The sequence below is a fragment of the Agelaius tricolor genome, unplaced genomic scaffold (genome assembly GCF_023055355.1).
Source record: "Agelaius tricolor isolate 1412-34295 unplaced genomic scaffold, bAgeTri1.0.p SCAF_57, whole genome shotgun sequence".
Lineage (NCBI taxonomy): Eukaryota > Metazoa > Chordata > Aves > Passeriformes > Icteridae > Agelaius > Agelaius tricolor.
Window position 1 is genome coordinate 1,027,284 of NW_027269317.1, and position 22,449 is coordinate 1,049,732.

Below are 22,449 nucleotides of genomic sequence, written 5' to 3' on the forward strand. Positions count from 1 at the left end.
TAATATTTTTTTTCCTGAAGGGAGCGGGTTTACATTTTCCATTTCAGTGGAGGCTCCTGAAATGGGGAGACACCCCCAAGGACGGGCCATGTAAAATAGTTCCTGAAATATGTAAATTAGGTAATGGATATGCATAAGGCTTTAGGAATATGCAACAGGCTGATGGAATTAAAACCAGATTAATTAAGAGGTGTCCCCGAAAATAAATGGGGCATCTTGGTGGCCATAACAATCTTTGCTCGATGTTCCTGGTCTCCCATGACATCAGCCTGTTGCATATTCATAGACCCTCATGCATATCCATAAACTCATTACATATTCCAGGAACAAAATTGCCTTCATCCCTTTTGGAGGTCCCACCCCCCTCCCATCTCAATTTGGGGTGTCCCATCCACCTCCCAGCTCAGTTTTTGGATCCCATACCCCTCCCAGCTTACTTTAGGGGTCCCACCCCCCTCCCACCGCGCTTTGGGGGTCCCATCCTCCTCCCAGCTCAATTCTGGGGTCCCATCCCTGTCTTTTCTCCACCCTCCCTCCCCCCCCTTTCAGATCATTCCCCCAGTCCCCTCCCCCGTGTTTGGCTTTGGGGGCTCCAGGCCCCTCCTGCTCCGTTTTGGGGTCGCGACCCCGTTTTGCATTAATTTGGGGTCCCCAGCCCATCCCCAGGGTCACCTTCTCCCCCTCCCCAAATTGCGCTCCTGGCAACTGATGAGTCATCAGCGAGACACGCTCTGATTGGCTGGAAATTACCCCGCGCGGTCTGTGAGTGTTTACCGCAGTGAGAGGCCTTGGTCTGTGCCTGGCAACTGATGAGTCAGAGTCGAGCCGGGCGCTGATTGGCTGAAAATCGCTGAGCAGGGCCAGTGCTCTGAGTTTCTGCCCAGCGAGTGGATCGTCATCAGTGCCGCGCATTCTGATTGGTCGGGATCTGTTTTGGGGTGGGGACGGGAGGAACTGGTGTTACTTGGGGTTTTTTTGGGTTTATTTAGGGTTTGTTTGGGGTTTATTTGCGGCTATTTATTGACTATTTGGGGTTTATCTTAGGCTTTACTTGGTTTATTTCTGTTTATTTGGGTTTATTTGGAGATATTTGGGTTTATTTGAAAGTATTTGTGTTTATTTGGGCTTATTTGGAATTATTTGAGGTTCTTTGGGTTTATCTTGGTGTATATGGCATTTTTTTAGGTGTAATTGAAATCCGATTTGGGGCTTTAGGGGATTTTTTGGGTGTTTTTTTTTGTTTTTATGGGGTTATTTGGATTTTTTCGGGCTTATTTAGGGGACTTTTCGGTATTGTTTGGTTTTTTTAGGGGTTATTTGGGGTTTATTTCGAGTGCTTTGGGGTTTTTTGGGTTATTTGGGGTCATGTGGGGTCAAAAAATCCGGGAATGTTTCTCCTGCAAAAATATGGGAATTTTTCCATAAAAATCTGAGAGTTTTTCTCCAAAAAACTGGAAACGTTCCCCTAAAAATCCCGGACTTTTTCCAGCCAATAGCGGCGCGCCCCGGCCCCAAACATCCAATCACCGCGCTTCATCTCCCTAATTAACAAATCACGGCGCATCCCGCCCCAAACCAACCAATCACGGCGAGTCTCCCCTCAGGCACAGCGGCCTCCCCGTGTGCCGATCCAACCAATCACTGCACGCCTCCCCTCAGACACACCCGCCTCTCACATGCCGAACCAACCAATCACCGCAGGTCTCCCCTCAGCTACTCCCGCCTCTTTCGAGCTAAACCAACCAATCATCGTGTGTATCCCCTCGCCAAAGCACGCCTCCCCCACCCCTCTCCTGTCAATCACCACGTCCTCTACGAAACCAACCAATCACCAGGCGTCTCCTCTCAGCAACTCCCACCCTCCCCGCGCCCGCTCCCGCCAATCAGAGCCGAGCCCAAATCGGCGCCCCCTGACCCCGGGCCCGGGCATGGAGCGGGAGCCCCCCCCCACCGCCGCCCCCCGGGACCCCCTCAGGGACCCCCGGGAGCCGCCCCGGGCTCGGGCGGGTCCTGCGGGAGGCGCTGGAGAGAGCGGGGGAGGCGCTGGGAGAGGACGGGGGGCTCCGGGAGCTGCTGAGGAAGCGCAGGAACAGGTGAGGGGTCCTGGAGGGGTCGTGAGGGGAATTTGGGGAGGGGTCTTGAGGACGTTTGGGGGGCATTTGGGGAGGATCTGGGGGGGAACTTGAGGGGGTTTTAGCGGGGTCTGGGGGTGCTGTGGGGGCTTTGGAGGGGAATTTAGGGAGGGGTCCTCGGAGGGTGTCATGATCCGTCCTCACAGACGGGTTTCGTGATGCTTCGTGGATTTGATCTCAGGGTGCAAAAAGAACCGACACGGTACAAGGGGGTTTGCAATGATAATCTAAACAAATGCACCTTTATTGAATGACCACAGCAAAATGCGATAGAGGGATTAAGGGAGAGAAAAAGATAGAGGAAGAGAGAGACAAAAGAGAGAGAGAGAGAGAGAAAGAGGGGGATAGAGCTACCAAACGTAGAGACGAAGTCCTTTGGTCCAGTCCAGTTGAGGATCCGCCTGTTACATCGGGGAAATCTCGAAGTCTCTCGCTAACTCAGAGGTTTTTATTATGATAACTCTATTGGAAATTGCTGGGGAGGGGGAAACAGATACAATAAGGAATAGATGTAACAGGTAGTCCATGTTCTCAGCAGTAAACGAGAGCCATTGTGTTCTTGGTCCAGCGGTCACAACCTGCAGGCAAACATCTCGCTTTGGTCAGCTTGCCTCCCCACACACCTGCCCCGGGCTGGGGGTTTCAGTGCCAGTCCTTGGAAGGAGCAGAGGGGCCTTTTCACATGGGGCTTTCATGTCTCAGTCCTTGATGGAGAGGCTCCTTACATCTCAGTCTGTCTGTCACGGTGGTTGTAAAACAGGTGAGGGTCTTCTGTGGGGGGACCACCCAGAACTCAGGAGAAGTCCAGCCAGGCCGAGAGGTGGGACAGCTCCCAAGGCTGTTGTTGCACAAAGGGCACGGTGCTTCCTTCTTCTTCTCATTGGGCTCAGTGTAGCACACAGCAAACAACACCTGTGCAAACAATGGCTTGGCAACGCTCTCAGGTCTCTGGCACATGACTTTCTCCTTTGGAGCCAGAGATTTAAGACAGGGGGGGTCTTCTCTTCACTGGTCCCCCAGGGACGATTGTGAGGCAGATGAGGGAAAATTTGGACAGACTCTCACACGACCCCGTGACGCACGATTGTCTTGAAGGATCTTCATCAGCAGAACTCTGGAGTGTCGCTGGTGGGTCTGCAGAACTCGCCGTACGTTGGTAGTATAACCCGGAAAAATAGGTGTCGTGAACGGCGGAGGAATTGCAGCACACAATATGCGTGGATGACAAATCCCAAAGTTTATTGAAAACTCACACATATTTATATTGGTGTTAATGAAGCTTATACGTATTGCAAAAGCTGAGCTCATTATTGGTTAAAGCACACTTAGATCAACACCTACTTCTATCTTCTAATGATTATTTCGTTTTTATGTTTGCATTCTTCTAGCTTCTCTACCTAGGATATCTACATTTTCTGGCAAGCAATTTTCTCCCCCGTCTTCCCGTTTCAGCGAAGGTCACTATGACCTTTGTCAGTGATTGGACACTGGTTACATAATTCCCAGCTTGTTTCCCCTATCCTTATCCATCGGTATCACATCGAAATGTCCTTTCTCAGCTAACCAATTATCCAAAAAGCTCTCTACAAATAGGGACTACAAAAAGAGAGGAAACAGAGAAAGAGAGAAGGAAAAGAAAGGATAGGAAAAGGAGGGGAAAAAGGGAAACAATAAACAAACATAATTAATATTGATTATCTGCAGCAGTGCAACTCGATTGTCAGCGTCCGGCTAGCTACCAGCACTGCTAGCAGCACGAGGGGGCACTTCTCCCGAGAGCTGGCTTCGGGATAGTGCCTAAGGCAGTGCCCAGCTTGCAGCTGTAGGCACACCTTGTGCAGGATGGAGTCTAGTAAAGGCTGCAACCAGCGGAAAGAAGACTGCGGACTCCAACTGTGGCTTAATCCAGGCTTTAATGAATCCCAGAGGGACCGACAGGAGAAGACAGGGGGAAGGGATGACAGCAAGTTTTTAAGGGGTAGGGAGAACAAGGGAGGTGCCAGGCATTGGGCCAATGGGGGTGCAGTGGGGAGTGGGGTCCAAGGGATTGACACGTGGGCAACACCAACGGGAAACATTCTGGGGAGGGGCCCCGGTCCCTAAGCCAACCATCAAACTCCCCTGCTGGAACATTCTAGCAGTAAGGGTGGGGAGTGAGAGTGATTGGCAGGGTACTGGGGAGGGATCAGAAGAAAAGATACAAGGGTTTCCCGGGAAACCAGGGCGGGGTTTAGGGGATACATTGTTGGCTGAGGTGGAGCCAGGAAGACAGACAGCTCCAAAGGCGGGAAGGGAGAACTGGGGCAGAACCATTTTCAGACAGAAGGGGATTGGAACAAACCAACCTAATAACTTAACAAAACACACTGCAACAATTATCATAACAATTTTCACAAATGGTTGAATAATTAAAACAATGTTACTTTTATAACAATTTTCAAATGGTTAAACCAAGTCACAAATAATCAAAAGCAAAAGCAATCAACAAATCATAATACAAGCATTAACTTTAAAAAATTATTTTCTAAAACAATTCACTAAAAATCGAAAGTAATTCCCACAAAATCAAATGGAAATTAGGATTATTCCAAAACACATATGCTTCATTCATAATTGCCTTGTGTCAAAGGCTTGGGGATGTTCACAGTGCATGGGACATCAGCCAAGTTGTGTGCATTAACTATAGACGTCAATCTTGTCAGCTGTTTCATGCTCCAATTCATAATGAATGGGACTGCTGATAAAATAAAACCAAGCAGAATTGGTATCAAAAGGATAACAATGGGATGACACAGACTGCTCAGGACACCCGTGGCAGTAGGAGACCACCTAAAAGAGTATCCCACCCCCTGTGCTGGGCATCTTTCTCCACCCTTTCCATGACACGGGGTATCTGTCTCACATTGTGATGAGCAGTCACCAGGGCTTTCTGTGCGTTTTTCTCAATCTTCTCAAGGATTTCAACTAAGTCTCGATGGAGCAGCAGTTGTCTTACCAAAGTGAGATCCATCCCAATAGGAGTAGGCATCAGTTTGTGAATCAGTGGGTAGTTGGATTGCAATGGGTAGTGAGAGGTGACTGGAGCTTCATAAGAGAAATCCCATCCTGCAATCTTGGTAAAGTTACAAGCACAGAAAGTTGAAAGATTTTTAGTATCTACTACGACGTTTTCTACAAATACAAAATGACAAGCAGTTCTAAGCATGCACATCTATTGCCTATGTATATAAGGACTGTTTCAGAAGTCTCATTAGGATGAATTTCAAAATGACAGATATTTTGCTTTGTGTCTAAACAAATGTCTTGAGCTATGATTGCATTGCTTTCACAGATGAGCCCTTGTTGTTCTCGGACAATACAAGATTCCAAATTAACAGTTTGCCATTTCTCACCAATTTGACAGGCCCATTCTCTATGGGATAGAGAACAGCTCCGCTGTAATTCAGTTCTAATGCTATAACAGGGAAAATCAAATGCTCTGAGGCCTTGTGTATGGTTAACACAAAAGCTGTGGCTGTATTTGCAATGGGCTCATAGGTAAAATTCACCAGGTTCCACCAGGATTGGAATTCTCTTTCAAAGTCAGTGGCACTGTCCCAAATTATTTTCCGAATTTCAGTGGGAAAAGTGCCTTCTTCACCTTCTCTTATAATTGAGGCAGCAACTGACTGCATCCACAATTGTGCCTGGATACAGCTGAGAGCCAAAGAAACGTTGTTTTGTGTAGCACTGAGTGCATCAATTATCAATTTGTGATCATTTACATTTACCTTTTCCCAAGCCAACCACAAACAACCCCCCTTCCCAGGCAGTGTACCTTTTTTCAGTATCTCTGAAACCACGGGAATAAAAACCAACAGGCTTTGTCAGACCCTCAGGACCCCGCTGCCGTATATGAACGGAAAGCTGTGAGGAGGCAAATCCGTATTCCAGCTGAAAGGGATCTGTGGGATGGACAGGGTCCAGTGCTTGGTGAGCTGTCACTTCAAAAATCAGTAATTGCAATGTTTCCTCCTGAAAAGAAGTCCAATCCCATTTTATTCTTTTTCTCAGCAAGACATAAAGGGGAACAAAAGGGTCATTCTGGTTCCTGAGAGGTTTATCTGGTCTTTCTATAGGAGACATAGCTACTGTGGTTTTCTGAAGGAGAATTGCTGTAGGTTTAAGTGTTCCTGGAAGCCCTTGAATGAGAGCTCATATTTTCAGGCTTTACAGGTGATTGCATTGGTGACTCAAAACCAGGAATTTGTTGGATCCGTGGAAGAAATGCGGCACTCAATATGCGTGATCAGCAAGTCTCCAACTTTATTGATAGCTCACACATATTTATATTGGTGTTAATGTGGCTTATACATATTGCAAAGCTGAGCTCATTATTGGTTAATTACTTATCGGTCAACCATGCCTACTTCTATATTCTTATGGTTATTTTGTTACTACTTCTACATTCTTGTGGTTATTCTGATGAAACTATCCTCATATTTTTGGAAAGAGATTCTCTCCTCTATCCAGTTGTTGCACCAAGGGCACAATGTCCCTGTCAGTGGTTGGACACTGACTGCTGAATCCTAGACTTGCCTCCTTCTAACTTAACCAACGCTATTATGCTCAGCTGGCCAACTGTCCACAAAGCTCTCCACGCTGGAGCGGTTAACTGGAAACCTACAGGTAGAATCAGGCTTTGGTATTGATGGATGGCTCAAATCTTCAGGCCTGGGATCATGGTTATGCTCTATTGTTAAAGTCAGCATTATAGTGGGCATTATAGCTTTGTTAGTAGTATTAATTTTGCCGTGTTTTTGCATATGCCTACAGAACATGGTGCAAAAGATGGTATCTGCTGCATTTAATCCGACCATGCTTGTTCAACAGAAAAACAGGGGAAATGTGGAGAGCTTTGTGGAAGCCGAGCCCCAGCGCCAGGAAGACGAAGCCCAAGACGAAGCCCCCGATGCCCGTCAGCATCTTGCTGCGGGCGGCGTCCGGCGGCATCTCTGGGGGGTCCGCAGGGCTCAGCACCCCCAAAACCTCTCACGGACACCCCCAGCCCCTCCCAGCGCCCTCCCTGTGGCCCCCAGCCCAGCCAGGACCCACTGAAACCTCCCCCTGATCCCTTTTGGTCCTGGCCAGGAGCCACCAAAGCCCCTCCCGCCCCTCTCAGCATCCCACAGCCCCCTCCTGATGGCGGCGAGGGAAGACAAGCAATCAATCAATATGATTGGTAAAGCAAGTTTCGGTTTATCTTGAGTACACCGGTACTTTTATATTGTTTTCCAGTAATTATGCATACCTGTCTTTAGTTTATTGGTTTAATTGCTCATACATGTCGTGAGTTTCTTGGTTTAAAGCAAGAGATTACATTTACGTATTCCTCCTACTTTGTGGTTATGCATACTTTATGGTTTCTATTCTCGTTGCTGTCCTTGCCCGTTCGACCTTGTCAGCAGGCTGGACACAGCATCTTCCTATCATGGCGTGCGGCCTGGTTATGCTAAGTGCGGCCCACTTATGCCAAGCTGCTAAGTTAACATGTATGCTCAGTTATCATGGGGCTTGCTTGTACAACATTTCCACGGATCCATGGCTCTTTTCCTCCAGCCATTCTTCCACATTTTCCGTTCCACACCGCACGCTTGGGCAAATTGCACAGACCAAGCAGCCTTTTCCCCCTCTTCCCCATTGGCCTGAAGACACTCTGCACCAAGAGAAAGCTCCTGGACAGGCGGCTATCCAACAACAGCAATTTAATGTTCCTCTAGGGGGTGAAGGGAAAGGAAGTGCTGGCAGAGGAGAGGTGTTCCCCGCAGGCTCAGGTGGCCCCAGCAGACGCAGCCTCCCGGAGCAGTTCTGCACAGCGCCGCAGCAGGACACTCAGCCACGGCCACACAGCAAAGGCCGCGAGTGCCAGAGGCGGCGCAGTTGGTCTCGCATCTTCTGGAGTCGGGAGCCGGGAACGCTCAGTAGAGCTAAAAGGATGTACAGAGCTTGAAGCGCCAGGCATGAGATGGCAGGGCTGGTGTCATCCGTCATGTCCTGAAGGGCTGCAGAGAGAGAAACAGAAGCACAGTCAGAGGCTGGATCTGCGGGCAGCTGGGGAGAGCCTCCAGGCTCGTGCATAGCACGCAGCTCCTGGCACGGCCTGGAGGAAGCAGGAGGCAAGAAGGACGAGCTGGCAGCTGCTGGCCAGGAATGTCCCCCAGGCGGCTGCAAGGTGTCTGTGCTGTGGGCACCTTGGGGCGCGCAGGGAGCGGAGCCGTGGGCGGGCGGGCCAGGGAACGCAGGTGCCAGCGGCAGCCCCCGGCGAGAGCCCGCGGGCCGCACTCACCCCTGCAGATGATGCGGAAGTGCGGCTGCTGCCCTGTCAGGAAGCGCCCGGCCATGCCTGGGGAACACAGAGCGTGTCCTGCCTTCAGAGCCACAGCTGCCGCCCAGGGGCGCTGCCAGCCCCGAGGCCACACGCCCTGCTGGCCCGGCAGGGCTCAGCCCGGGCCCCTGGCGCACGCTGCCGCCCCAGGCCACGGCTGCCAGAGGGCGGCAGCAGCAATGCCGAGCCCAGCCGGGGCTGCACATGCCCGCGCCCGGATCCTGCTGCCGGGCCAGCAGGCGGGGCTAGGGCCGAGCTGCGGCGGGCCGGGCCGGGGAGGGAGCCGGGCTTGGCGCTCACCCATGAACCTGACGGCCGCCTCTCGCAGGGGCTCCTGTGCGCTCCGCACGTAGGGCAGGGCCAGGCGCAGGTGCTCGGCCGCTCGGCTCCTGTCCTCTGCCAGCTGCAGAGAGCGGCGGGGCACGGAGGGAAAGGGTTGATGCGGGCCCTGCCCCTGGGCCGGGCGCTGCCTACGGCCGCCACTGCTTCCCGTACCCACAGAGCCCTGAGGCCCGGCCAGCAGCCGCAGGCGCCGGGCTCGGCACGGGGCGGAGGGCCCGGCGAGCCGCGGTGCCGCCCCGCAGCAGAGCCCGGCTGGCTCGGGCCTCCATCGGCACCGGCCTTGGGGCCACAGGAGCCTGGAGAAGAGCCCGCACGGCCCAGGCAAGGGAGCGGCGTGTGGGGCGCAGGCTGGTGCCCCTGCCTGCGGCACTGGGCAGGGGCCACAGCTGCCAGCCCCACAGACCGGGCGCCGTGGGCAGGCGGCTTCTCCAGGGATTGGGCTGGGCATTCCAGGCTGTCCTTACCAAGCACTCGGCAAATCTCCACATCTGATCCGTCTGCAGCAGCTGCTTGAGATCCTTCCTCTTCAGGAAGCTTACTGCAGAAAGCAGCGTTTCCCGAGAGGCCTGCAGAGCAGCAGAGACCCAGAGTTGGCACCGCAGCCCAGGGCACCGGACCCGCATCTCTGTGCCAGGGCCGGGAGGAGGCTGGAGCCCGTCAGCTGCCAGGGGCTGGGGAGACAGCTGAGCTCCTTCCATGGGGACACCCAGGAGGCCTCACCTGTGCCACACGCCCGTTCTCATCGTGGCAGTGGAAGAAGAGTGGGAGCAGGCTCTGGCTCACGTGCTTCTTCAGGGCCTTTTCTCCCTTTGCCACTACCAAGGCGATCACATCTTGGAAGAGGCGAATGGAGAGCAGCTGCACAAGGCTGTTGTCCTGTTGAAAAGGAAGCCAAAGCCCTCCACATCAGCTGCTCCGGGCCTCCCTGTGCCCAGGCCCAAGGCAGCACCCAAGTGCCCGTGGCTGGGGGCACGGAGCCTCACATTGTCAAAGAGGTGCCAGAGCGCCTCAGCCAGCTGCAGGGCGATGGGGCTGGCTATTGCCAGGTCTTTCTGCAGCAGCAGGAGGCTGAGCACAATGAGGGTCTTCTCCACGATGTCTTCATCCCTATCCCACAGTAGCTTCCCAAGGCTTTCAGTCAGGCTGTACATGCTTGGATCCTGTGTGCAAAACAAGGCTGGGCAACCCCACGCTGCTGCTGCTGCTGCTGCAGGGCTCAGAGGCCGAAGGCCTGTCCCAAAGCACTCAGGCAGCTGAACAGCAACCCTGGAGAGCTGGGAGCAGCTGCCACAGCTGCCAAAGCCCAGCTAAGCCCAAGGGGCTGCTTGCCCCAGCCCCACGCTGCCAGCACAGCTTCAGCTGCTGCCTCCTTCTCACCATCGAGGTGAGCACCACGAGGCCTCGCAGCGCCACGCGACGCATCTGCCTGGACTCGCTCTGCAGGTGCCTTGTCAAGATCTCCAGGACTTTTTTACCGCATTCGCTCAAGTCCAGGCAATCCAGGACCTGAAAGGCACAGAGCAGGCACAGAGCAGGCACAGAGGTGCCCAGCTGGCAGGAGCTCAGAAGTGCACAGGGCCGAGCCAAGGCAGCAGCACAGGGCATGGGCAGCGCCCCAGGCAGCTGCGGCTACGAGAGGGCAGAGGGCTGGGAGGCAGCTCAGCCAGGCAGCGCTGGCCATGGGGCTCACCTCCACCAGGAAGGCCAGGGCGGGCAGCTCCCAGTCTGAAATGCCTTGGCTGAGCAGGTCAAAGAGGCAGGATGCCATGCCGCAACACCAGATGATGGAGACACGGCGCATCTCCCTGGCAGGGAGAAAAAGGCACCATTGCTCCTGGGCCGGGCGGGCAAACCTCTCCCAGGGCTGACTGGCAGAGCTCTGGTCTGCTCCCGAGCATCCCAAGGGCGCTTTGGGAGGCGGCTGTTCCCGGGCAGCCTCCTGTGCCGGCCTTTTCCAGTCTGCTCATGCCTCCCTTGGTGACAAGGCCCGGCTGCCCATGAGCACGGGGACTGTGTGGGGCGTTGCAGGCACAAAGGAGAGGGGCGGTGGGGAGAACGAGGTCTCACCTGGCCAGCAGACGCACTGCACAGTGGTGGGTGTCGGCACAGAGCAGCGTGTCCCAGGCACGCTTGCGTTCCATGGACAGCACCACGTGCTCATAGCGCATTTGGCAGAGCAGGGCCTTCAGGGTCTGCAGCGCAAAGCTGTGTGCAGAGCAAAGCCCAGGTCAAGCTGGGAGCCCCGGCTCCTGCCCTGGGGGCGTGGGAGGGATGGGGAGACTGGGAGGACTGGCACGGAGCACCTGTTGGGGTTGGCGGAGAGGCCATGTTGCTCCTGGCATCCCTTCCAGAAGGTCTCAACCTCTTCTGGCATATCCTGCATGCTGATGTAAGCTTGGAAGAGCAGACGCAGAAAGAGATTGGAGAAATACTCCAGCACCACAGGCGAGCGCCAGGCCAGATTGAAGACTCTCCACAGGGCCACGGTTGCCTGCAAGAAATAAAACAGCCAGAGACAAGGCTCAGTGCCAAGACATCCACGTGGCAGGGGCTGAGCATGCCAGGGAGAGGCCGGGGGAGACACGGGGGGAGCAGACGGCCTGGTGCCCCTGAACCCTGCCCCTAAGGCAGGATTCAGCCCAGTGCCTGAGGCAGGGAGATGCAGCTGGGGGGAGGACAGAGAGCTGGCTGCTGGAGAGGCGGCCTGGGGGCTGGCAAAGGCCGGCACCAGAAACTCACAGCCAGGGCAAAGACTCCTGCGTTGTCCCCATCGGAGGTGTACGCGCTGTGCACTGGCCAGGCACTCAGCACATCGAGGAGTAGCCGCAGCGCTGGCTCCGCAGTCCTGCTCGAGGACATGATGGTTCCCCACATGGTGGCGGCAGCTCTGTGGGGTCAGAGCTCTGTGTCAGGGCGGGCTCAGCCACAGCACCGTGGCCTGGGCAGCTGCAGGGCCCCGCGCTGGCCCTCAGCCCTGCCTCTGCCCACTGCCCCTGGCCGGCAGCGGCCAGCCAGCCCACGTGGGTACAGGCCCCGAGGGGCAGGGAGGGAGCGTGGCACCAGGCTCAGGAGCTGACATGGCAGCCCTGGAAAACCGAGGAGTCAGAGGATCCTGGAACTGCCCGCCTGTCTGGCAGTCAGCAGGGACAGGCTCTACAGGGTGATGGGCCGGTGAACCCAAAGCCCTCAAGGCACGTGGGGCTGCCCTACCTGTCACACGATGGGGCCCAGCGCAAGAGGGTGATCAGCACGTCCGAGGGGTATTCCTCGGTCAGCTCCAGAAGGGCCTTGTCCAGCCTGTGCCCAGCAGCCTCATTGGCCGTGAGCCACTGGTGGATGGACCTCACCATGGCAGGCACCTGCAGAGGGCATGGGGAGACTTGGAGAGCTGCCAGAGCAGCAACTCCCCCTGAGAAGTGCTTCCCTTCCAACCGCATTGGGCCGGGCCTCAAAGGCCGAGGGAGCCCGGCAGAGCCGGCTCGAGGCGCCGCACCCCTGCTGGGGCCATTGAGCCCTTGCCCCAGGCTGCTTACTTGCATTGGATTGGAGACACCCTTCTTCACAAGCAAATCCAGCATGGCAGCATCGATCTCGGCATCAAGGAACGGAAGGTTGGCCAAGACGCCTGTGCCCACACCGGCGGTCTCTTCCTGCCAAAGGCACGTGATGAATTCACAGAGGGTCGGCAGGAGAAGGGCAGCAAGAGAGGGAGAATCCATGGAGCGCTCCAAGCCTGGTGCTTGGCTGAGCAGTGCCAGCAGGCCCAGCCCAGGTGGGGATGGCCGCAGGTACCTGCGCCGTTCTGCCCAAGCGGCCACGGGCGGCTTCCTGTTCTTGTGTCTGGTCCTGGGCTGCATCTGGCAAAGAGCGAGCGCAGCCAGAGCTGAGGGGCTGCGGGAGAGGCCGGAGAACACAGCCCAGCCCTGCGCTGCCCAGGCAGGGAGAGCCTTGGGATGCCCCAGGGGATGGAGCGTGGCTGCCAGGTGCTCCAGCCCAGCTTCTGTCCTATCCATGGATATGTCCACAGGGATGGGATGGGATGGGATGGGATGGGATGGGATGGGATGGGATGGGATGGGATGGGATGGGATGGGATGGGATGGGATGGGATGGGATGGAGCCAGACTGGCTGCAGGCACCAGCCCTGCGGCCCAGCTCCGCCACTCACCGTACTGCAGCGGCTGCAACTGCTCCGGCTCTGCAGGCTGCTGTGCTGGGGCAGCTGCAGGGCCTTTGCTTTTCTTGCCCCGAAGCCCCTTGAACAGGCCGAGCAGTCTGCCTGCCATCCTGCTGCCTGACCTCGAGGGCACCTTGGACACAGATGCCCCGTCAAGGGTCCGAGTCAGCGAGTGCCACAGTCCTGCCTTGCAGTTACCTGTGACAGAGGAGCCTCAGGAAGATTACAGGACAGCAAGTCCTGCACTCTGTTCTCGAGGGCTCCTGCCACAATGACAGGAGAGTCCTCAGGAACGATGGAGGTCACCAAGCCCCACGGCCTGGCCACGAGGGCACCGGCCGCAGGGATGGGAGATGCCTCGGAAAAGCTCCGAGTCACTGAGTCCCGAGGTCTGGCCATGAGGCCAGCCGCAGGAGGAACGCCTCGGAAAAGCTCCGGGTCAGCAAGGAATGAGCCGGCTGTGCGGGGGCTCCTCACAGCACTGCTCTGTCCCGTCCTGTCCCGTCGCGTGCACCGAGCACTGTGGCGTGGCCACGGCGCCGCCGGCACCTATGTCAGCGCGTGTCACAAAGGGCTGCTCGGACGCCCCGTTCCACTCAGTGACCCTGCTGCACCGTGTCACAAAGGGCCCTTGGACACGCTGCCATGTGCCCCGGGGCCAGCCCCTCCCCACCCAAGGTTGCCCCGGTTGGACGGAATCCCTTGCCCCGAGTGTCTGACGCAAGCCCGGACACACCAAGCCCGGCCAAGTGCTTGGGGAAGGACTCTCCACGCTGCCCGGCCCGCACAGCCCAGCTCGGTGCCGGCCCCGGAGCAGAGCAGCTTCCAGCAAGCAAGAGGCAAACGCCTCTTGCCAAGATTTAAAACACACCAGAGAGGGAAGATGGCATTAATGTGTGCATAAAGGCCTTGGAATTCACAGCTCTCTGAGAGAGATTTGGGGCTCTCGGCTGGACAGAGATGATCCTGCTCTGTGCTGGGCTCAAAGGCAGGGAACACGCCCTGCCGCTGCTGCTTGGCGGGGTCTCCGCAGTCCCAGGCAGATGCCAAAGCTGCTCTCACAGTCTTCTCCCTTGCCACGCCCCTCCGCCAAGTGCCAGGGGCCTCAAGGACGGAAAGGAGCGCAGGGAGCCAAAGGGAGATGGCTCACTACCTCACTGGGGGCTCCTGGGGAAGCACTTTGCTTGAGAAGCAAGCCCCTCTCTTCCAAAGGCATTTCTCCAAATGCCTGCATTTCCCAGGGAACACCAACACACTCTTATGGTTTTGGAAAAGGTTTTGGAAAAATCCAAACTCTTTATTAAGGGAAAGCGAAGCAAAGGGGTGAGCTGGGAGACAAAAGAAGCGGATGGGCAGGGTCTGAGAGCTGGAGGGAGGGAGCTGCCAACAGGGAGAGAGATGGCAGGAGCTCCTGGAGCTTGCCACAGGCTCAGCTCTGAGCAGCTAGAGCTGTGCCTGGAGCTGCAGCTGGTGCATCCTGCTCTGCAGCTGCTCTCATCTGCAACGGGGGCTGGAGATGGCCGAGGGATGCCGGTACATCTGATCCAGCAGACACAAGAAGTCCTGCAGATCTTCTTTGGAAGGTCAGCTGAATGAGTACGCTGATGCAGGATGGGCTGTCATCTTCTCTCAGGGCTTGAAGAGCTGGAAGAGAGAGGAAGAGAGCCACGGTCAGAGGCCAGATGGAGGGAATCCAAGGAAAGCCTCCTGCCAGGCCCATCCCAGCCAGCTCTTGCCAGGGCTTCGGCCGGAAGGTGTTGGTCACGGATCGCCCACGTTTCGCTGGCAGCTCTGCGGGCTGTGCCCCCGCCGCCCCTCGCCCGCACAGGGAGCAGAGCCCTCCGCAGCCCGGGCACGGATTGTAGCTGCGGGGCCGGCATGTGCAGCTGCCCCCGGCGATGCTCGCTGCCCCGCGGCTGCCCTGACTCACCCTCGCTGATGACCTGGAGCTCCTCCTTCTGCCCCGTGACGAGCACTCCGGCCAGCCCTGGCAAGACAGAGCCCGTGTCGGCCCCGGGCGGCACAGCTGCCCGGCACGGGCGCTGCCAGCCCTGCGGCCGCACGCCCTCCTGCCCGGGCAGGGCTCCCGATTGGAATTAATGATAACGGGAATTATGTGTATGTACACAAAGTTCAAGAACAGAATAATAAATATTGACTGTCAATCCATGTACTTTCAGAGGAAAAATAATACTATTTATACACATATGTACACTTAGAAATAGTTTTTACTTTTAAATGCCTGGATAGCATCTTCCTGCTCCATTTGAAGGCCAAATAAGAGCTTTGATCACAACAGTACCTTTGGTAAAAATATGCGAGCTTCTGTAGCAGCATGAATCCAAAAAACACCAAAAAGAATATACAAAATTCTTTCACCTGAAAATAAGTGATATCTAAATCCTACAAGCTGCAAGTTTCCTGCTCACTGTGAAATGACAGCAACAGTTCTGAGGGAGGAAAAACAGTCTTTGGCACAAACACACAAGTTTTCTAATAGCCCCAATCTATCTCAGAAGTCTTTGGAGAATTGGTTGGAAGCTCAAACAGTATTTTGCAAAAATTTCCCAGGACATTTAATCTGCTTCAAATCTTTTTTTCTTGAGGAGACATCAACAGGATTTATTCTCAAAAAAGTGATTTGGATGCTAAAGACTTTTGCAAGCTGTCACATTTTTATTATTTGACTTGGAGATGAACTGAGCTGAAATCCACCATGACTAAGGAGAATACAAGTCTGTGCATCACCCCAGGAAAAGAGCAAGGAATGAATTGTTCAAGTGATCCCCTAATGCATCCAGTCTTGTAATACTGAATTTATTACCTGGTCTTGAAACAGACCTTCTCACTCTTGCATACCTCACCAGCTCCTGGGGCAGCAGGAAGACGTTACAGCTATTGCTCTTTCTCTACCTTGTCTCAAGGGGAAGCCAATTCAAAGCGAATCATCTCCTTTATATCCAAAACAGTCAAAGCAGAAAGAATAACCCCTCTTAATCCATCACTCAGCCATCGATAGAATGACACAGCCCCTACCTTCATCTCTGCAACCCAAACAAGTCAGAAGCAGAGGGTGAATTCTGCTATGAACAGGTGAGGGAGGAACTGTCAAATAAAATGTATCTGCATGGGAGGATGCATTGTATTTGAAAGTGCCCTTTTTAGAGAAGGAAAACAAAGACCTTTGGCCAAAACAAAAACTGTATTCGCCCTGCTCATACAGCATTTTTCCATAATCAACATTGAATCCTGTACAATGGTTTCAATTGATATGAATACCTTAAAAATAAGGGAAATAGTGACAGGAGAGAATCCCTACTCACAGTTCCATAGAAGATCAGTAAGGTCATACTCAGCAGGATGGAAAGGCAGAGAAATAATCTAGAAACCTTTGCTAACAACAGAAGTGGGGCTAGCCCACTTCAACCCTCTGTTCAGAAGAAAAAGAAGGAAAAAAAGAAGAAAAAAACCATCAAACCCCTACGTATTTTGGAAAAGAGAAGCAAGTGACTCCTGGCTTGGTTCCTCACACTGCTCTTTGCATCAGAGCACTTTGAGGAAGACATTTTTAGTTCATCTGCCAAACAAGGCAAGGAAAACATATTGTCAGTGTTGGTCAAAAATTCTGGGAAGTGTAATATGTTTCTAAAACATGTAATTCTCAGGCTCTGGAAGGAATATACTGTTTTGAAATAAGAAGACAGTATTTTCCTTGAAAATCATCCTTTTTTTCTCAGCTTCCTTAATGTTTTTCTTTTTAAGCAGGAAATAAGGAAAAGTGAGAGAAAAAATATTTTGAAAATTTATTTTCACCCCAGCCAATATCGCCCCACTTTGAAAAACACATCAGAGTATTTTACAAGGGGATAACATCATTAGTTTTCTTTAGTCAGTATTCTCCCACTTCATATGCCATTTTCTGCCTACACTGGCCAACTGTTACAGAAGCTGGAATTGATTTTGATTTGTGCAGTGAGTTTTCCAAGCTAGAATTAAAATGTTTTTTCAGTGGAGGAGATAAATCCCCGTGAAATAAAAAATACACAGTGGATTTTGAGAAACATAGGAATGACCTTTGGTAAAGGTTTCCAGATGTACACAAATTTGAGAATATTACACACACACATCCAAAATATACAAGTAACAACAGAAACTCAACTGAGCCAGTGACCGAACAAAAAGTTCTTTTCCCATTTAAATGTGACTGGAAATAATTGATGTAGGAAAATCCAGCATAGCTTAATTTGGCAATTAAATGCTAGGAAAAAAAATTTCATTGCAAAGTCTCAGTTCAAGGAGACAATGTTCTCCTTTAGAGACACCCACTAGGAGAATAGATTCAAATACCTTCTCCTGACCTGCAGAAAATATCCAATCTGTCTATAACAATTAACTGCACCATTGCAGAAGACATAAACTTGTAGATGGTGGCAACTCCCATGATTATGTATCTGTTGGGGATCTAAACAGAAAATTTTGCATTAAGTTTTTTTGTGGGCAGAGGGGAGCACAACTGAGATTGAAGAGGCTGTCATATAAGGCAAGAAAGAAAAGGCCATTTGTTATAAAGATAGTCCTCATAAAATGAGAACACTTAGTTGCTGTGAACTGGCAAAAAGAAACCCCAACCCAAACCACAACATTAATTTGCAAAAAGTTGTAATTGTAATCTTGAGTGTAAACTACCACCTGCTCAAATCTGAGAGCTTGAGGTGGCAAGAGAAGTCCCCACTAATGCCCAAGGGCAGGAATGCACCATTGCTCTCGAGTGTGTTTCAGCATCAGAAAATAATGAGAGTATCGGGGAAATTAGTTAAGTGCTGCAGCTTGCTCCATACAGGAAAATTTCAGAGACCTCCATGGCATGAAGTGTGAAGCCCTGGCAAAATGCAGGGAGCTCCTGACCACTCTGGGGCAGCCCCTTCAGCAGTAACACAAGCACTGGCTTTCCTTCCCACACCCCCTCAAGCTGCAGAGCCCGTGAGTGCCCCGGGTGTCTGACACAGGGAACCGAGTCACAGCCGCAGCCGTGTCACTTCACCTCACACACAGACACACCACCAAAGGCAGCTGCACTGACATCTCAAGCATGATCTGAAACATGCACTGTTAAGTAGGATAAAAATACTGCTGCAAAATAATGGACTCCTGCTGTTCCTTAAAGAGCGGAAGCCTTTATGTCCAAAGCAAAAAGCACTGATCCCATAAAAGAGCTTTTGTTCCTAGAACTTGATGGGGGTTCATGCTTAACAAACAGTGCAGCAAGTTGCACATTTATACAGACTTTTCCAAACCACAGAATCATGGAATATCCTGAGTTGCAAGGATTGTCCAGTCCAGCTCGGGGCCCTGCTCAGCACCATCCCCAAGAACCATAACATGAGAGTTTTGTCCAAATGGCTTCTTGAATTCTGCCAGGCTTGGTGCTGCACCCACTTCTCTGTGCCTGTTCCAGTGCCCAGCCACCCTCTGGTCAAGAACCTTTTTCTAAGATCCAAGCCAAACTCCCCTGACACAACTTCAGGCCATTCCCTTGGTCCTGTCACTGATCACCTAACCTGGCTGAGGGAGTTCTTCTTTCAGATTTTAGGAACATGCAACCTTAGTGATTTTTAAAGAACTTCTTCATGTCTAGACTCTAAAATTTGTATGAAGAGTGACCTGGCATTTGTATGAAGTGTGACCATCGGGAAACCTTTCAGACTGAGGCAGAGCTTACTTTTTACTTATTTTTTCTAAGAGGAGTGTCACTCATTTTCATTCCACATCCAATGGGAATACCCAAAATCTCTGTATTTTCCATTAAGCCAGTCTGTATTTTCAGTTCACTTCTAATCCAATTCTGAATTTCATTTACATCCAACATAACATAATAATTTCTTTTTTTCACCCTTATCAAACCAGACAAGTAAAAGTTATTTACATCAGTAGACAGCATACTCATCTCTGTTCAGCTAAAATATGTAGCACTGTTGTCTTTCCACTAAATAGACATGGTCCATTTTGCTTTAACATTAAAGGAATATTCTTTCCACTGGAAGGAAACTGCTGAAAATTGGCCCAGTGTATTTCCTTGAGGTATCTGTTGAGCTAATTACTGCTTAAGCTTACAGTCCTGTATTTTTTCCCCCACTTTGAGGGATGCTGGGGAAAAAAGTGCTAAAGAAAAGTTCTTGTTTATTTGTTTTAACATAATGATGGTTGTGACAAGCTCTTTATTGTTTGATTATTTTCTGGCTGAACTAGCCACAGAATTAGGATTGCTAAATTTTAATTTCTCAACAGCTTATAGCTGAATGCAAATTTTAATTGGCTGCTTGGTGTTTTGGAGCAATAGATTAATCTTTGTGAATCATCTTAACTGACATGTTTTAGCGATCCAAGTAATTTACTTACATAATTTATTGTTTTGTATTTGAAGGAAAAGTCCATATAAATGTCTTTGTGTGAAAATTCCGTGCAGCACAATAATTGCAGGCAAACTTCTGCCTTCAGAAATTGATCTTCTAGAAGATTTGGGATCACAAGAGAATACTTTTAAAAAGTCTTTATTTCTTCCCTCTTCAATAAAATTGACTTTTACTTAAAGCACAGTGTTTAAAAGATTACAAGCTAACTATCAAACACAAGAAGACTCTAAAGACGCCTAAAGGCTGAGGCTGGGGTTCAGTCCTGCTCTCCCTTGTTTCTGTGCCCATTTTCCCAGGGACACTGTCTGTACAGGAGTCACCTCAGAGTCCACAGCACAGCCCCACAGCCTGGGCTGAGCCTGGCCCAAACACTGAGCTCAGACCAGCAAAGCTCTGCCAAGCGCTTAACCTGGGCTCCCGGGCGCACAATCAGTGCTGCAAGGAGGAGCAGCCCCAGGGAGAATCATCCTCTGCCTCTGAGCCCCTCACCAGCCCTCCCCATCTCAGGGGCCAGGAAAAGCTCGTGGTCTCAAATGTCAGGAATACTCAGCTGGGTATTTTATTGGCAATCTACTGCAATGACCTCTGCTCTCTCTCCATAGGTCTTTGGTGTAAGAGCTTTCAGAGCACACTGCTGAGCCCTTGGATAAAGAGGAGTCCCCATGGATGGCTTTTCTCCTGATGCAGGCAACTGAGAAGGAAACTGCATATGACAAATGCTGATCTGGCTGAGCATGAATCCTTTGTTGCATAAATCAACTTCATCTTGTTTATCCAGCCAGTATAAAAATTCACTTACAGATTTTATTTATTTAACTGCACATTTTATTCTGCTCAGTGAATAGCAATCTGCCTGACCTTATGTGTACTCTGCAAATGTGGGCAAGGAAATGGTCTTAGTAACAGGATAAGAGAGAACATATTTCTCCCTCCACTCCTGGAAAACATGGTCACTAAGAGCATCCCCACTGCTGGCAGGTTCATTATTGCCAAAGAGGATATATTAACTTCCTTTACATTTCTGCATCCCACCTGAGGAACCAGTTTTCCAGATGTTCTAATCACAGAATATTAAAATCTGAGAGAATCCAAACAAAGATTTCCAAAGCTGAAGAATTTAGTCAGAATCCCCATTAATTTAAATCACTAATCTATTTCAAATACTAAAATCTAAACCTTTTTAGCTGGCTCCCAGTCCTCGAGTCTATTTGTACAGTAAGCAACTAGTTTCCATTATTTTCTCAGTAATGTTTATTACTAAGTTTTCTGCACTATTTTAAGACTCAACTATCATAGAGGTAAGTGAAAAACAGAGCCTGTGAAAAGCAAAACAACCCACAATCCTTGGCAGGTAGAGGTGAGTAAAGAAAAGTTCTCAGATTGTATCAGAGCAGATTTTCAAAGTGCCCAGCAAACATCAGCTTGCAGCATTTGCAAATGCCACATCTGGTCACCTCTTTCTAGGCCTAATTGGGAGTCACTTGGGATACTGAAATGTGGCTATTAAAATGTTTTTGAAGTTTGTTCTGTGTTTCTGCTTATAAACAGCTGCGTCTGCTTGCAAAGTCAGCATTTGCATATTGTTGAGTGTGTGGAAAGCCACTCGTTCCAGTTCATCTTGAAGGGTTCTAGAGACAAATCCTATGGGAATGCTGTGACTGCACATTCTGCCAGTGTTTAGGAGGCAGGAGGCTGTCACTTCACTTTATACCACATCTAATCAATGCTCAGACAGGAATTAAAATGGTTATAATTTGCTATTAAAAAGACATGGGTGGATAGATAATTTTGATCTTAGAGTCTTAGTCCTGGCAAGGAATGCCATTAAAACCATCCTGCTTTGGAATTCCAAACTATATGTATATTTTTTTTGAAATGACAACAATCTCCCTCTTTTACTCCCTGCCCAATCAGACAAGAACCAGCCCTGTCACACTCCAGAGATAAAGTCCAGTTTCTTAAAAAAACCTTGCAGCTATGGAAGCAAAATTTGTGGGGTAGTTTCATTTAAACAAGTTCCAAACCACTCGTGAAATGCAAATGCACAGCACTACAGTGGGCAATGCTAAAATATTGACTGATCCTTCTTCCCTAAAAATACCAGAAAGTAACTGCGGCATCCTTTCCTACAGGCAGATACGAGGGAATTGCTGGAGTGCAGACAGCCCATCAGAGCCCCTCTGGCTTCTTTAGTGCAATGGCTTCAGCCCACAGCAGCAGGGTCACTGCACCCAGTCCAGCTGGGGGATTTTGCAGCAGCCAAGCCAAGGTGAAGCACAGATAGCCCAAAGCAATTGTTTTCAGTCTCAGCTGCGTAGCACTCTTGAATGTTTTCAAGCCCATTCAACAAGAACTTCCTCTGATCATCTCCCTGTTCTTCAGTGAAATCTGCCTTTTGATCCAGCTGAGCTCAGTGGAGCACTGGAGATATGGGGTAGAGGGAGAGAAGGAAGGACCAGAGAGGGAACTAGTGAATAAATCTATGAGATAATTCCTTGTGAAATGCTCTATACTTGACTCTTCTCATCCCTCCTACTTCCTTCAGCTTCTACAACCAGAATTCAGTTAAGTCTTGTGGAAAAATTATTAACTTTTTAGATTTAAGATTTTCCAATGTCAAGCACAGGATATGAAAGTAATTGGTGCTCATAAAAGAACCCCTAGACAAAAACTTGTATTGCTAGAATAAAACACACTTTCAAATTCTATCAGTTCTTTTTATGGAAATGTTACGCATGGAATTGTTGTATCAGACAATCTATTCTTTTTAATCTCCAACCTCTAAACTTGCAATTTCATTTTCATATTTAGAGACTCAAGGGACATTCTGTTTTACATGTAGTCCATAGATTGCTTGAGGCATGGGCAATTTCTTTTGGTCTGCTTGTACTGCAGTCAGCTGTACAAGGTTCAGAGCTACAGCTTTTACAAACACCATGACAAAATAACAGAGCAGTGAACGTCTTGCTTGAGAGTTAACAAATCCAGTCAGAAGTCAGACCAAGCAGGCAATTAGGAAAAGTT

General features: G+C 50.9%; 1 protein-coding gene and 1 pseudogene across 2 annotated transcripts in view; one reads left to right on the top strand and one right to left on the bottom strand.

Moving 5' to 3' along the window:
- LOC139604975 (zinc finger protein 271-like) overlaps positions 1-22,449 on the bottom strand; it is a 254,765-nt pseudogene that overhangs the window by 193,455 nt on the left and 38,861 nt on the right.
- LOC139604939 (zinc finger protein 551-like) overlaps positions 1-22,449 on the top strand; it is a 179,888-nt gene that overhangs the window by 81,180 nt on the left and 76,259 nt on the right. The gene's annotated exons all lie outside the window — the stretch shown is intronic.